The 10,808-nt window shown below is 40.1% G+C and overlaps 1 pseudogene; it reads left to right on the top strand.

The window, feature by feature from the left end:
- The first annotated feature begins 2,116 nt into the window (after window positions 1–2,116).
- On the top strand, window positions 2,117–8,486 carry LOC104532223 (myosin heavy chain, skeletal muscle, adult-like; annotated as a pseudogene).
- The last annotated feature ends 2,322 nt before the right edge of the window (window positions 8,487–10,808 follow it).

Raw genomic sequence — 10,808 nt, 5'->3', positions numbered from 1 at the left:
AGGCATGCAAACTAATACTTTGCCCAGATTGGCATGAGCTGGCTCTTCCCTCGCGCTCACTGTGGAGATGTCCCTGTTTTTGCCCCTGCATGAGCTGCTATAACAGGCCATGTCATGTGTCCATTCCTGCCTGCTACAACTGCCCACCAGAGTCCTATGACAGGCTCCACATTACAAGGGAAGGAGGGAAATAATGAATGAAGAGGTGAACTGGAAGAAAAACAGGCTTTGGGGCTTCAGTCTTACTAAGGACTATGTGAATCCTTCAGAGATCCCTCCCCTTTGCTGCACTTCCCCAGAGAGCTCTCCTGCTCCTTCAGGTGTGGATCCCTTTCCTTGGGGCAATGAAGGGTGGCAGATCTTCTTCATTGCTTTCGTACATTGCACCTTTGAAAGGAAAATATCTGCCTCAAGCCCCTGTGGCACATATCTGAGAGATGGGAAGGGTGCTCTTAGAGCACCCAGCTTGGGAAGGCTGGTGGATGTTCAGCTCCACTCTCCATGACTCTAAGGACTGTATAGGGGACCACCACAGCAGGTTCTGTCTTTCAGCTTCAGCCATGAGTTTTCCTTGGGGTTGGGTTTTTTTATACCTGTTTGAGCTTTTTCCTCTGTAGTGTCTTGTGGGAAAGATTTCGACAGTTTAAAACTGGAGTATGTGTAAAGTGCTTCCTTTTCTCTGCAATATACAGCCTGGTAATTTCATCTTATTTCTTCACAAGGAGGAAAAGTGAGTAATTCTTCCTTGCTACAGCCATGGTTCTCCCTGCTATTTCTGACTTTTCAGACTTCAAAAGTGTCTCCTTTCACTCCCAAATCCCAATCAAGTTATGCTCTCCTCATAGAAAACCTGTTTCACACCTGTGACCATCTTTGTTTCTCTTATCTGAATAATTTCCAGTACAAATATATCCTTTCTAAAAGGTGTTGTCAGTAATGAAGACGTGAATGAACTGATGGACACATCCTACATAACACTCTCCTCTTTTCTCTCTTTCTTTTCTAATAATTCCTAATATTTTAAAGCTCCTTGCCCTTTTCTGTGAGGGCAAGTGTGAGCACTGAACTGACATCATGTTACGAACCTCTGTAGTGGCTCCCAGATATGTCTTGTGTATAGCAGTTAATACATGACCTCTTGTTCTATACGGAGAGTTTAAGTGAATCCTCGTTGCTCAAGTGCTTGAATGCTTTAGAAAGGTGTTTAGGGACACATATTACAAAGTTGCATTTGAAAACTGTGCCTGTAATTCTTGCTTTCTCAAAAGAAGCCCAAGATCATTCCACTAGTCAAGGCCTGAGCTTGGAAATGGTGTTCCATCTTTCCAAATCAAAAATGATTGAAGTAACACTATTTCCTCCTTGGACTGGACTAGTCAGCTTAGACCAGTCCATGAAAGCAGCAATTACAACATAAAAGCAATGGATAAAAGCCATGGGAAAAGCCATCTGGAGAAATAGCAACAGGATTTTCAAGGTCCTGCATGGTTTGGTGTAGCCGAGATCTGCTGTCATCTGTGCACATCTGCTTTCCTGCACATCTGCCCCTGTCCACGGGCTCTGGCTGTGTGACAGGATGGTCACCCACAATGTGAGCCCATAGACGGTGCTATTTAATAGGGCTGGAGCCTTTTATTAGGAATGGCAACAGGCAGGAGTGGAACAAATCTGTTCCAAGGAATAGTTTGCTGTTGATGAATCTTGTGCTGTTAGTGTCCTGTCTCTCCAGCACCTTACGGTGTGAATCTCGGAGGCTGAAAGGTAGACCAGGCAGCAGTTGTGCCCCCGGCTGTTACAGCCACAAGCAGCAGTGACCTGAATTTGATAAGCAGCAATAATGTGTAGAAAGATCTGGTCCAGCACGAGTTCTGTCTGTGTGGTTGTAGCAATTCCAGGACGGTAAATTTACATCCTGTAAATTTGCCAGTGTTGTAGAGTTCCCGGCTGGCAACAGTGTCTGTCATGTAACAGCCATATCTTGTCTTACACAGTTAAACAAAAAGAAAAAAGCAGCCTTACAGATGTTATTACTTCTCTGTGTTTGTGTCAGGTGTACACATGAAAAGAGCATTGAGAGTTGCTGAATCAGGGTTAACTCTTTCTTTCTGAATTATAGATGGTTGCTGTTAAACATGATTATGTATATGCCATGAACCCACCTAAGTTTGACAGAATTGAGGATGTGGCCATGTTGACCCACCTGCATGAACCTGCCATCCTCTACAACCTCAAGGGCCACTACAGCTCCTGGATAGTCTATGTAAGTTTCCTTTCATAGCAAAGGAGAAAATCCAGCTGCCAGGAGATGAACTTCCATGACATTTCTGTTCTGTTTTTTTCCTGTAGACCTACTCAGGTCTCTTCTGTGTCACTGTCAACCCCTACAAATGGCTGCCGGTGTACAACCCGGAGGTGGTGTTGGCCTACTGAAGCAAAAAGCACCAGGAAGTCCTTCCACCCATTTTTTCCGTCTCTGACAATGCCTATCAGTTCATGCTGACTGGTGAGCTTTTCTATTTTGACCACACTCATAGAAAAAAAACTATGTCAGAAACACTGCTTCTGACAAATGCCATTCCTTATCTACCATGGGTTCTGTTGCCTTTGCCATCTCTTACAGTGTGCTACCCCAATTCCTTGTTCTGTGTTGTTGCAAATTATCTGCTTGGGCTCCCAACTATTTTACTATGGAATTAGATGTGCCTATTACAGTTGGACTAGATGATTGTAATGGACTTTTCCAACCAAACTATTCTATGATCCCTAGATGATGCAAAACCAGCTCCAGACAGTTTTCCCTGTCTCCTGAAATAGGTTTTTTTATTTTTGAAGTGCTGTACTGTTATACTGCACGTTATCTGTATTTCTGGTCTAAATACTAAGCTAAGCACCATAACGGGAAGCACTGCAAAGGGTAGTTGCACACACTATCTGAGAAGTCCCCAGTCAGCACACCAGTACATCTAAGTAATAAAACCAACAAATCAACCCATTCATTCATTTGATCAACAGTTTATTTGATCAAGAAAGACCACTATTGATATCCTGGAATGTTGTTAATTTCTTTCTATCCTCATCCTGTTTAATAGCTCTTATTATTAGCTTCTAACCACTAAGGACACATTTTCATTTTAAGACAGGAGGAAAGTTCATCAATTGTATCCAGTGTTAGTCGCTATTTACTTTGCTGCTACAGGATTGTAGAATATTCACTAGAAGAGTAAGGAAAAACTTCTGAAATTTTATTTTTCAACAGAATATTTGCTTTATATCTTGAAGTAATATGGAGATTGCAAATGATCTCTTTTTTACAGGAAGATCTAAAACAGCTGATGTCCAGCTTGCGAACAGCTCATCCTCATTTTGTGCGTTGTATCATTCCCAATGAAGCAAAGATCCCAGGTAATTCATAAACCATTGATTAGAAATTGTCGGAAAGACCAATTGACCAATGCTAGAAAAATCAATATATCCCCATATGGCTTTGTCATAGGCCTGATGGATCACAAGCTTGTTCTGTACCAGCTGAGATGTAACAGTGTTCTGGAAGGCATTCAGATCTGCAGGAAAGGATTTCCTAACAAGATACTATATGGTGATTTTAAACAAAGGTATGTAATAACATTCCTGTGTTTGCATCAAGCCCAATGCATTTGAAAGGAGTCTTGCTAAACAAGTCAATGATACAGTTTTTAGGAAAATAATATTTTAATATTTAACAACTGTGGACAGTATGAAGACATATCTAATAGTAAGGTCTGTGTGGGCAATGCTCACTCAAATGCCTTCCTGAATACTATATGCCAAAACCTATTTTCATTTCTTTCATGTTCATCTGAATGTTTGGGTATTCTTTGCTTCAATTCTCAAGTTTGACATAAGCATATTTCAGCAAAAATATGGAGCATGGTCTAGACCACATCCTATATTTAACTGCTATCAAGTAGAAGTTTAAAGAATGTTGTTTAAATAATTCTAACTAGAATGGTTTTACTGAAAGGAAACTGTATTAAACCTGATAGCACTTTACGATGACATTACAAGCTTGACTGGCAAATGTAGCTACATTAGCAAAATGGACTTCAATAGGACATCTAAATCAATTCCACACGACACTCTCATTTTGTACAGGGCTAAGATTTCTGCAGCACCTTAGCTACATTAATTTATAGATAAAGAAACCCTAACCAAACAATTTTAACTCAGGAACTGCCATGCAAATAAGACATTTATAAAAGATTGCTAAATTTAGGGGAACCCAGCTGAGGTCATCTGGTTGTTGTAATTGAACAAAGGCAAATGTAGGGTCAGACCTCCAAGAACAAAGAAAGTACACCAGACTTACAGCACTGAACTAGGTATCCTGGAGAGCAGGGACATTGAAAAGGGTAGAAGTGACATTTTGTGCCCTAACTGAAGATGACTTTCCCATGGCAGTGATGTGGGTGGGCAGATTTATATATGGGTAAATAGAGGCACGCTGAAAAAAATACGGGATGGAATAATCTCTCAGCATAGGATTAGGGAGTCCATTGCTAGAGACTATATCTGATTCTGGTTTACATACTGCAGGAGGAATGCGAGAAGCTGGATATGGTTCAGAAAACAGCTACAGGATAAATGTGAACTCGGGTGCAGTGAGAGATTTAAATCAAACTATTTAACTCATGAAACTGTATGTTAACAGATGATTTTTTTGTGGTGTACAGAACCTACAGGTGTAAAAATTTCTGAATATGCAGGAACTTGACATCTAAAAGACAAATTCAAAGCAAGAGTCCAAGGGTAGGACCTGAAAAAGGATATTGTCAAGGTAGAAGTGTACCTTTCTTACAGTGAGAGTGAATAGCTTACCTGGGACACTCTAAAGGTTTGAAGGCTTCAAATAAAATTGAATTTTTAATTTTTTTTTAAATATATGTACTAGATTAATCACAAAATGGAGGCTGGATGAACAAGGCACTGGGAGGACTGTGTGCCCATGTTATACAGGAGATCAGATTAAATAACTGCAGCAGTCCCCCTATTCTTAAAATCCTTTTAAAAAAAAAAAAAAAAATTTACAGCTAACCCAGTGAGTTGATGCCCTGGATTACTGTAAATGACTGTGGTAAAGATGAAGAGAGTCTCTCAGGTCCAGAGAACAGACCATCCATGCCTGCAGTCTCAGTGAGGGCTGTAATACATGCTGGGTACCTATGGAACTAACCTGCTTCCTACTGGTTTGCTTTTTAAGGCTGGAGGTATGAGTCAGACTCAGTCTTCTTCTGTATCTTCAAAGTGACTGCTGTTCCTGTAGCATCCTGTGCCCTAAAATGATAACGGACAGTTAAGCTTTTTTCCTTTATTTTGACAGATACCGCCTTCTGAATGCTGGTGCCATTCCACAAGGACAGTTTATTGATAGCAAGAAGGCGTGTGAAAAGTTGCTGTCTTCCATTGATCATACTCAATACAAATTTGGACACACTAAGGTAAACATTTTATTTTTCCACACAATGATAAATCATTAATTGCATTAAAATATTAGCCCAGGAATGACTGATCTCTGTTCTTTGATTGCAGGTGTTCTTCAAGGCAGGTTTGCTAGGTGTCCTGGAAGAGATACGAGATGATTGCTTAGGACAACTGATCACGCAGACACAGGCTTTATGAAGGGGGGTACCTCATGAGACTTGAATTGAAAAGAATGTTAGACCAAAGGTATATGTCTTCCTTGAGGTCTGGTTTCTCAAAGATGTGCTTTTTTTTCACAGGACTGATGGATTGCTTTGATTTCAGGGAGTCCATCTTCTGCATCCTGTACAACATCTGTGCATTCGTGAATGTCAAGCACTGGCCCTGGATGAAGTTGTACTTCAAGATAAAGCCCCTCTTAAAAAGTGTGGAAACTGAGAAAAAAATGACCACTATGAAGGAAGAGTTTGAGGGAATGAAAGAAGAACTGGCTAAATCAGAAACCAAGAGGAAAGAACTGGAAGAAGAAACGGTGACTCTGGTGCAAAAGAAAGCTGCAAGTACAGATTGTACATAACTTAAAACCATTTTTGGCTACTCAGGTGACATCAGTTTCGTCTGGGTGCTCAGGGAAGGACTAGATGGAAATTCTGTTATTTAATGTTCCAATTGCTTAATGAGGAAGTGATTTCTGCAAATATCAGTTCCAAAGTGTGACAATGAAACACAATTCTGATTTCCATTTCAAGGAAAATGAAAATTTGGCTGAAGCTGAAGAAAGATGTGACCAGCTGATCAAAGGAAAATTCCAGCTGGAAGCAAGAATAAAGAAGGTAATGGAAAAACTGGACGATAAGGTGGAGATAAATGCTGATCTGGCAACCAGAAAGAGTAAACTGGAGGATGGATGCTCTGAGCTGAAGACAGATATTGATGACCTAGAGTTAACGTTGGCCAAGGATGAAAACGAAAAGCATACCACAGAAAACAAGGTATTTTTTATTTTGGCTGTTTGCATGTTTAATAATAGTTGCTCTGTCTATGTATAGGTTGTAAAGGTGCCATCAACTTGAACAATAACATGATGTTGTATAAGGAAATATATGGGCCTGGTGTTAAATTTGGTCACCTCTGTTGCGCAGGAAAGCCAACCCATAAGCATACAAACGTGCATTAAAATGAAAGTTCAGAATTGCTTTGTGACTTCAGAAGGGTTGATGTATAAGAAGAGAGATTGTATAGTTTGACTGTATAATGCAGTTTATTCTCTTTGGTAGTCTAGAAATGTGTTTATTGCCTTTGTGTGATCACTAGCCTATATAAAAGCCAAAATTATTAGTGACCTTCAAGTATTTTGCCTTACAGTAGGTTAAAAGACTAACTGAAGAAATAACAAGTTTGGATGAGGTTATTGTCAAGTTAGTCAAGGAGAAGAAGGTCCTGCAAGAAGCCCACCAGCAGACAGTGGATGGCCTGCAAATTGAAGAGGACAAAGTTAATACCTTCACCAAAGCCAGGATCAAGCTGGAGCAACCAGTGAACCATGTGAACTTGTTCAACCGAAGCAGAAGGGGCAGATTCTTCAGTTGTTCTGTCAGTCATCGTTATATATGTTTACGTTACAGGTTGAAGGATCTTTAGAACAGGAAAGGAAAGTTTGTATGGATCTTGAATGAGCAATGAGAAAGCTTGAGGGAGACTTGAAAGTTGCTCAGGAAACCATTGTGGATCTAGAGAATTATAAACAACATGTAGACAAAAAATTAAGGAAGAATGAGAAAAAAAAGTAGTGAAAAATTTAGTATATGTTTTTAACTGGACATTTTATTTTTATTTATTTTATTTTTATTATATTTCCTTCTCAGGAGAGATTTTGAATTTAACCAGATGCAAAACAAAATTGAGGAACAGCAGAATGCAGGTATTCAATTGCAGAAGAAGATTAGAGAATTGCAGGCAAGAGATTTTATGTAACTATTTCTTTATTACTGTTCGCTTGTTTAAACTGTACTAGCATGAATAATGCTTGTCCACAGTTGGTAACTAATAAAATCTCCGACCCAGTCACAGTAATTACCTCAGTAAGTTGTAGTAAATTTCTCCACAAAACTGAAAGCTGTGATCTAAAGTAACTATGAGTTGATCTGTAAGTCTTTTCCTGTTGGTAAGCCTTTGCCTACAATGGCAAAACAATAAAATTCAAAGGGACTTTGTTTTGCTTATAGTCTCCAGAACAATGGAGACTCATTATTGGAGGCTTGGTATTCTACTGCAACAATTATGCATTAACCTAAGCGTTGAATTATCTATTCCCTTATTAATTCTTGATGAGCTATTTTCTCATTATACAGGTACATGTTGCAGAGCTGGCAGAGGTCTATAAGTGAGAAAGCTGTGTGGGCAAAAGCAGAGAAGCATTGTGATGAGTTGGATAATGAACTTGAGGAAATCAGTGAAAGACTTGAAGAGGCAGGAGGAACCACCACCACTCAAACTGAACTTAACAGGAAGCGTGAGGCAGAATTTCAGAAGATGCGCCGTGACCTCGAAGAGGCCACGCTGCAGCACGAAGCCACGGCTGCTGCCCTGCGGAAGAAGCATGCGGACAGCACAGCTGAGCTTGGGGAGCAGATTGACAACCTGCAACGAGTGAAGCAGAAGCTGGAGAAGGAGAAGAGTGAGCTGAAGATGGAGATTGACAAATTGGCCAGTAGTACAGAGATCATTACTAAGTACAAGGTGTTTCTTTACAAGTGAAATACTTGAATTGGTGACATTTCTGTCTCGTGGGAATTTAGTGCAATACAAACATGCATACATAAATTCCACTTTCTTACTCTATTTCATGCTAATCTGGAAAAAATGTACCACACCATGGAAGACCTGATGAGAGATATGAAAGCCAAATTTGAGGAAAACCAGAGAAATATAAATGAGATGGTGATACAAAAAGCCCGGCTCCAGACAGAGTCCGGTAAGAAGGCACAAAAATCTGCTGAGGGGATACTTTTTCCCTTCAGTAGCAGAATGTAACATGAGTGAGACCTAATTATTCCCAAAGTGCATATTCTACTTCCAGACTCATTGGTACAGGCACAGATAACAGTAGAAATAAGTCAATGGAAATGAGTTAATGAGTGACACTTTAAAGTTCGCATGCCAATTGCAAGCGTTATTTGCTTAAGTAAATCGCAGAATGATGTGACATAACTCGCTGATGCCATGCAGGGGGACTGGGCATTCAGGACAGTCCCAAATGATTTGAGCAACCTGTTAGAACTGCATTTTGTCCTCCAAGAGTGCACGTTCACTGTATGTAAAGTATCTGTATGTGTGCTACCCTCATAAAGCTTGTTATTGCTCCCATGCAGACTTCTTGGAATTTTAGGTATTTTACACAGTGTCAGATCAGAGAGTGCTGACATACATTGTTCTAGCAGCTGAGCCATAGGGCTGCCTCTGCCATAAAAACCCTTTTTATGTGAATTTATATGAATTTGTATGGATGAACTCTATATAGGCACATCTGTATGTGCATGGAGATGCAGTTAAATGGAAACAGCAGACCAAAGAGGGCATAGCATGCGAAAGTCTCCCAAAATCTGGTAATCTCTGGAGGCTAGTGGTCCTGATGAATCCACAAGAACTGCCAAACTCAGACCAAGACCTGCCAAATTAGCCCAAGGCCACTGGCAAACATGTGCCTTAACAGCAGGTTGTATAACTGGGACCACATCCAAGAGGGTGGTGGCTGCTGTATGCAAAGGCTACAGGATTATACCATACCACTTGATGAAAACAGGGGTTCTTGAGGGTCTTTCTGACCAAGCACTGGCCCATCAGTATGATCCTCTTCTTCTGAGCAAAGAATCATAGAATCGCTTTGGTTGGAAAAACCTTTAATATCATCGAGTCCAACCACAAACCTAACACTGCTGAATCCACCCCTAAACCACGTCCCCAACACCACATCTACATGTATTTTGAATACCTCCAGGGATGGTGCCTCAACCACTTCCCCAGGCAGCCTGTTCCAATGCTTGACAAAGAACTGGGGTTGGCCTTCCAAGTGTTGCTCCTACTAGGGGAATATGGGTGCATGTTTGTGTGTGAGTGAGCTGTGAAGAAATACGTGAATGTGCTGTGTTCAAAGTTGTCTGGCATTAATAATACCAGCCCAAGGCTAAAAACTGTAGCAACTTGATTAATAAAGTGTGTTCAAATAAATACTGGTTGTGATCTGTGATTCCCCGATTTCCATCCTTTATCTCGGAAAATGGAATTTACAACAACTTTTGATGGAGAATATCATGTGGGAACACACGGACCATAACCAAATCCTTTTTTTCTTTTCTTCTGATTGATTTTTTTAGAGTGATTATGCTTGCAAGATGATTCTATAAATCTGACTAATTTGTTGTAATGTCATCGTGTGTAGTGCTCAAGGGGAATCTTAGAATGAAAATGAAAGCTTGAAAAAAAATCTAAAATGGTTCAGGAGAAGTCTGAAAAAGACAATATTGGAGGGCTACAAGAAGACCCGAGAATTCTAGAGATGATGGCATGAGCTATCAGGACCACTTCAAGAAAGGAGAGTGGTGTTCAGCTCACAGGACACATATGATGTAGAATAGATGTTTTCCGGTTATTGTAAAGCTTATGAAGTGAAACTTCAGGATATACTTCTTGTATCACAGGACCAATTACAGGAAGCTGCTAAAGCATTTTGTGTCAGTTGATTTTTGTGTCAGTGTGACAGCATCAAATCATACTACTTCAACGTGAAAATTCTGTTTTAAAAGCAACAATTAAGCAAATTTTCTATAGCAAATTTGTCTTTAGAAAAGGGATATCATCTAGTCACTCAAAAATGTAGTATGGGATACAACTGGAATTAGAGAATCAGGTGAATTTAGAAAAGAAAGAAAACCAGCAGAAGCATTTTGAAGGATTAAAATATACCGTGCAATGGTTCACTCTGGAGCAAGGGAGAGCTCCAAAGGGACCTGATAATAAAACATGTGAAACTAAAATTAGGTGCTTGCAAAAAGCAAATCAGGATGCAAAAAATGAAAAAGAGCTGCTGATCTGTGGGAAATAATGGAGAACTACAATGGGTGTCAGGAGAAAGCACTTATTGGGATAATACATATGAATGGAAAAAAAGAAGAGGAGGTGATAATAGCACCATATACAATGACTACTACCACCATCCCATGACAGAGAGGTAGTGCCAATCAAACTAGTCTTGTTACATTAAATGAAATGACACCAGGGGATGTAAGACAGATAGCTGCAGATCTGGACCTCTGAAAGAAAGTACAGATGTGGGTTGGACTGTGGCACTTTCA

This window comes from Antrostomus carolinensis, unplaced genomic scaffold (assembly GCF_000700745.2).
Source record: "Antrostomus carolinensis isolate BGI_N321 unplaced genomic scaffold, ASM70074v2 scaffold16681, whole genome shotgun sequence".
NCBI classification, from domain to species: Eukaryota; Metazoa; Chordata; class Aves; order Caprimulgiformes; family Caprimulgidae; genus Antrostomus; species Antrostomus carolinensis.
The sequence above is the reverse complement of the archived record's forward strand: the minus strand, read 5'-3'. Positions and strand labels throughout refer to the sequence as shown.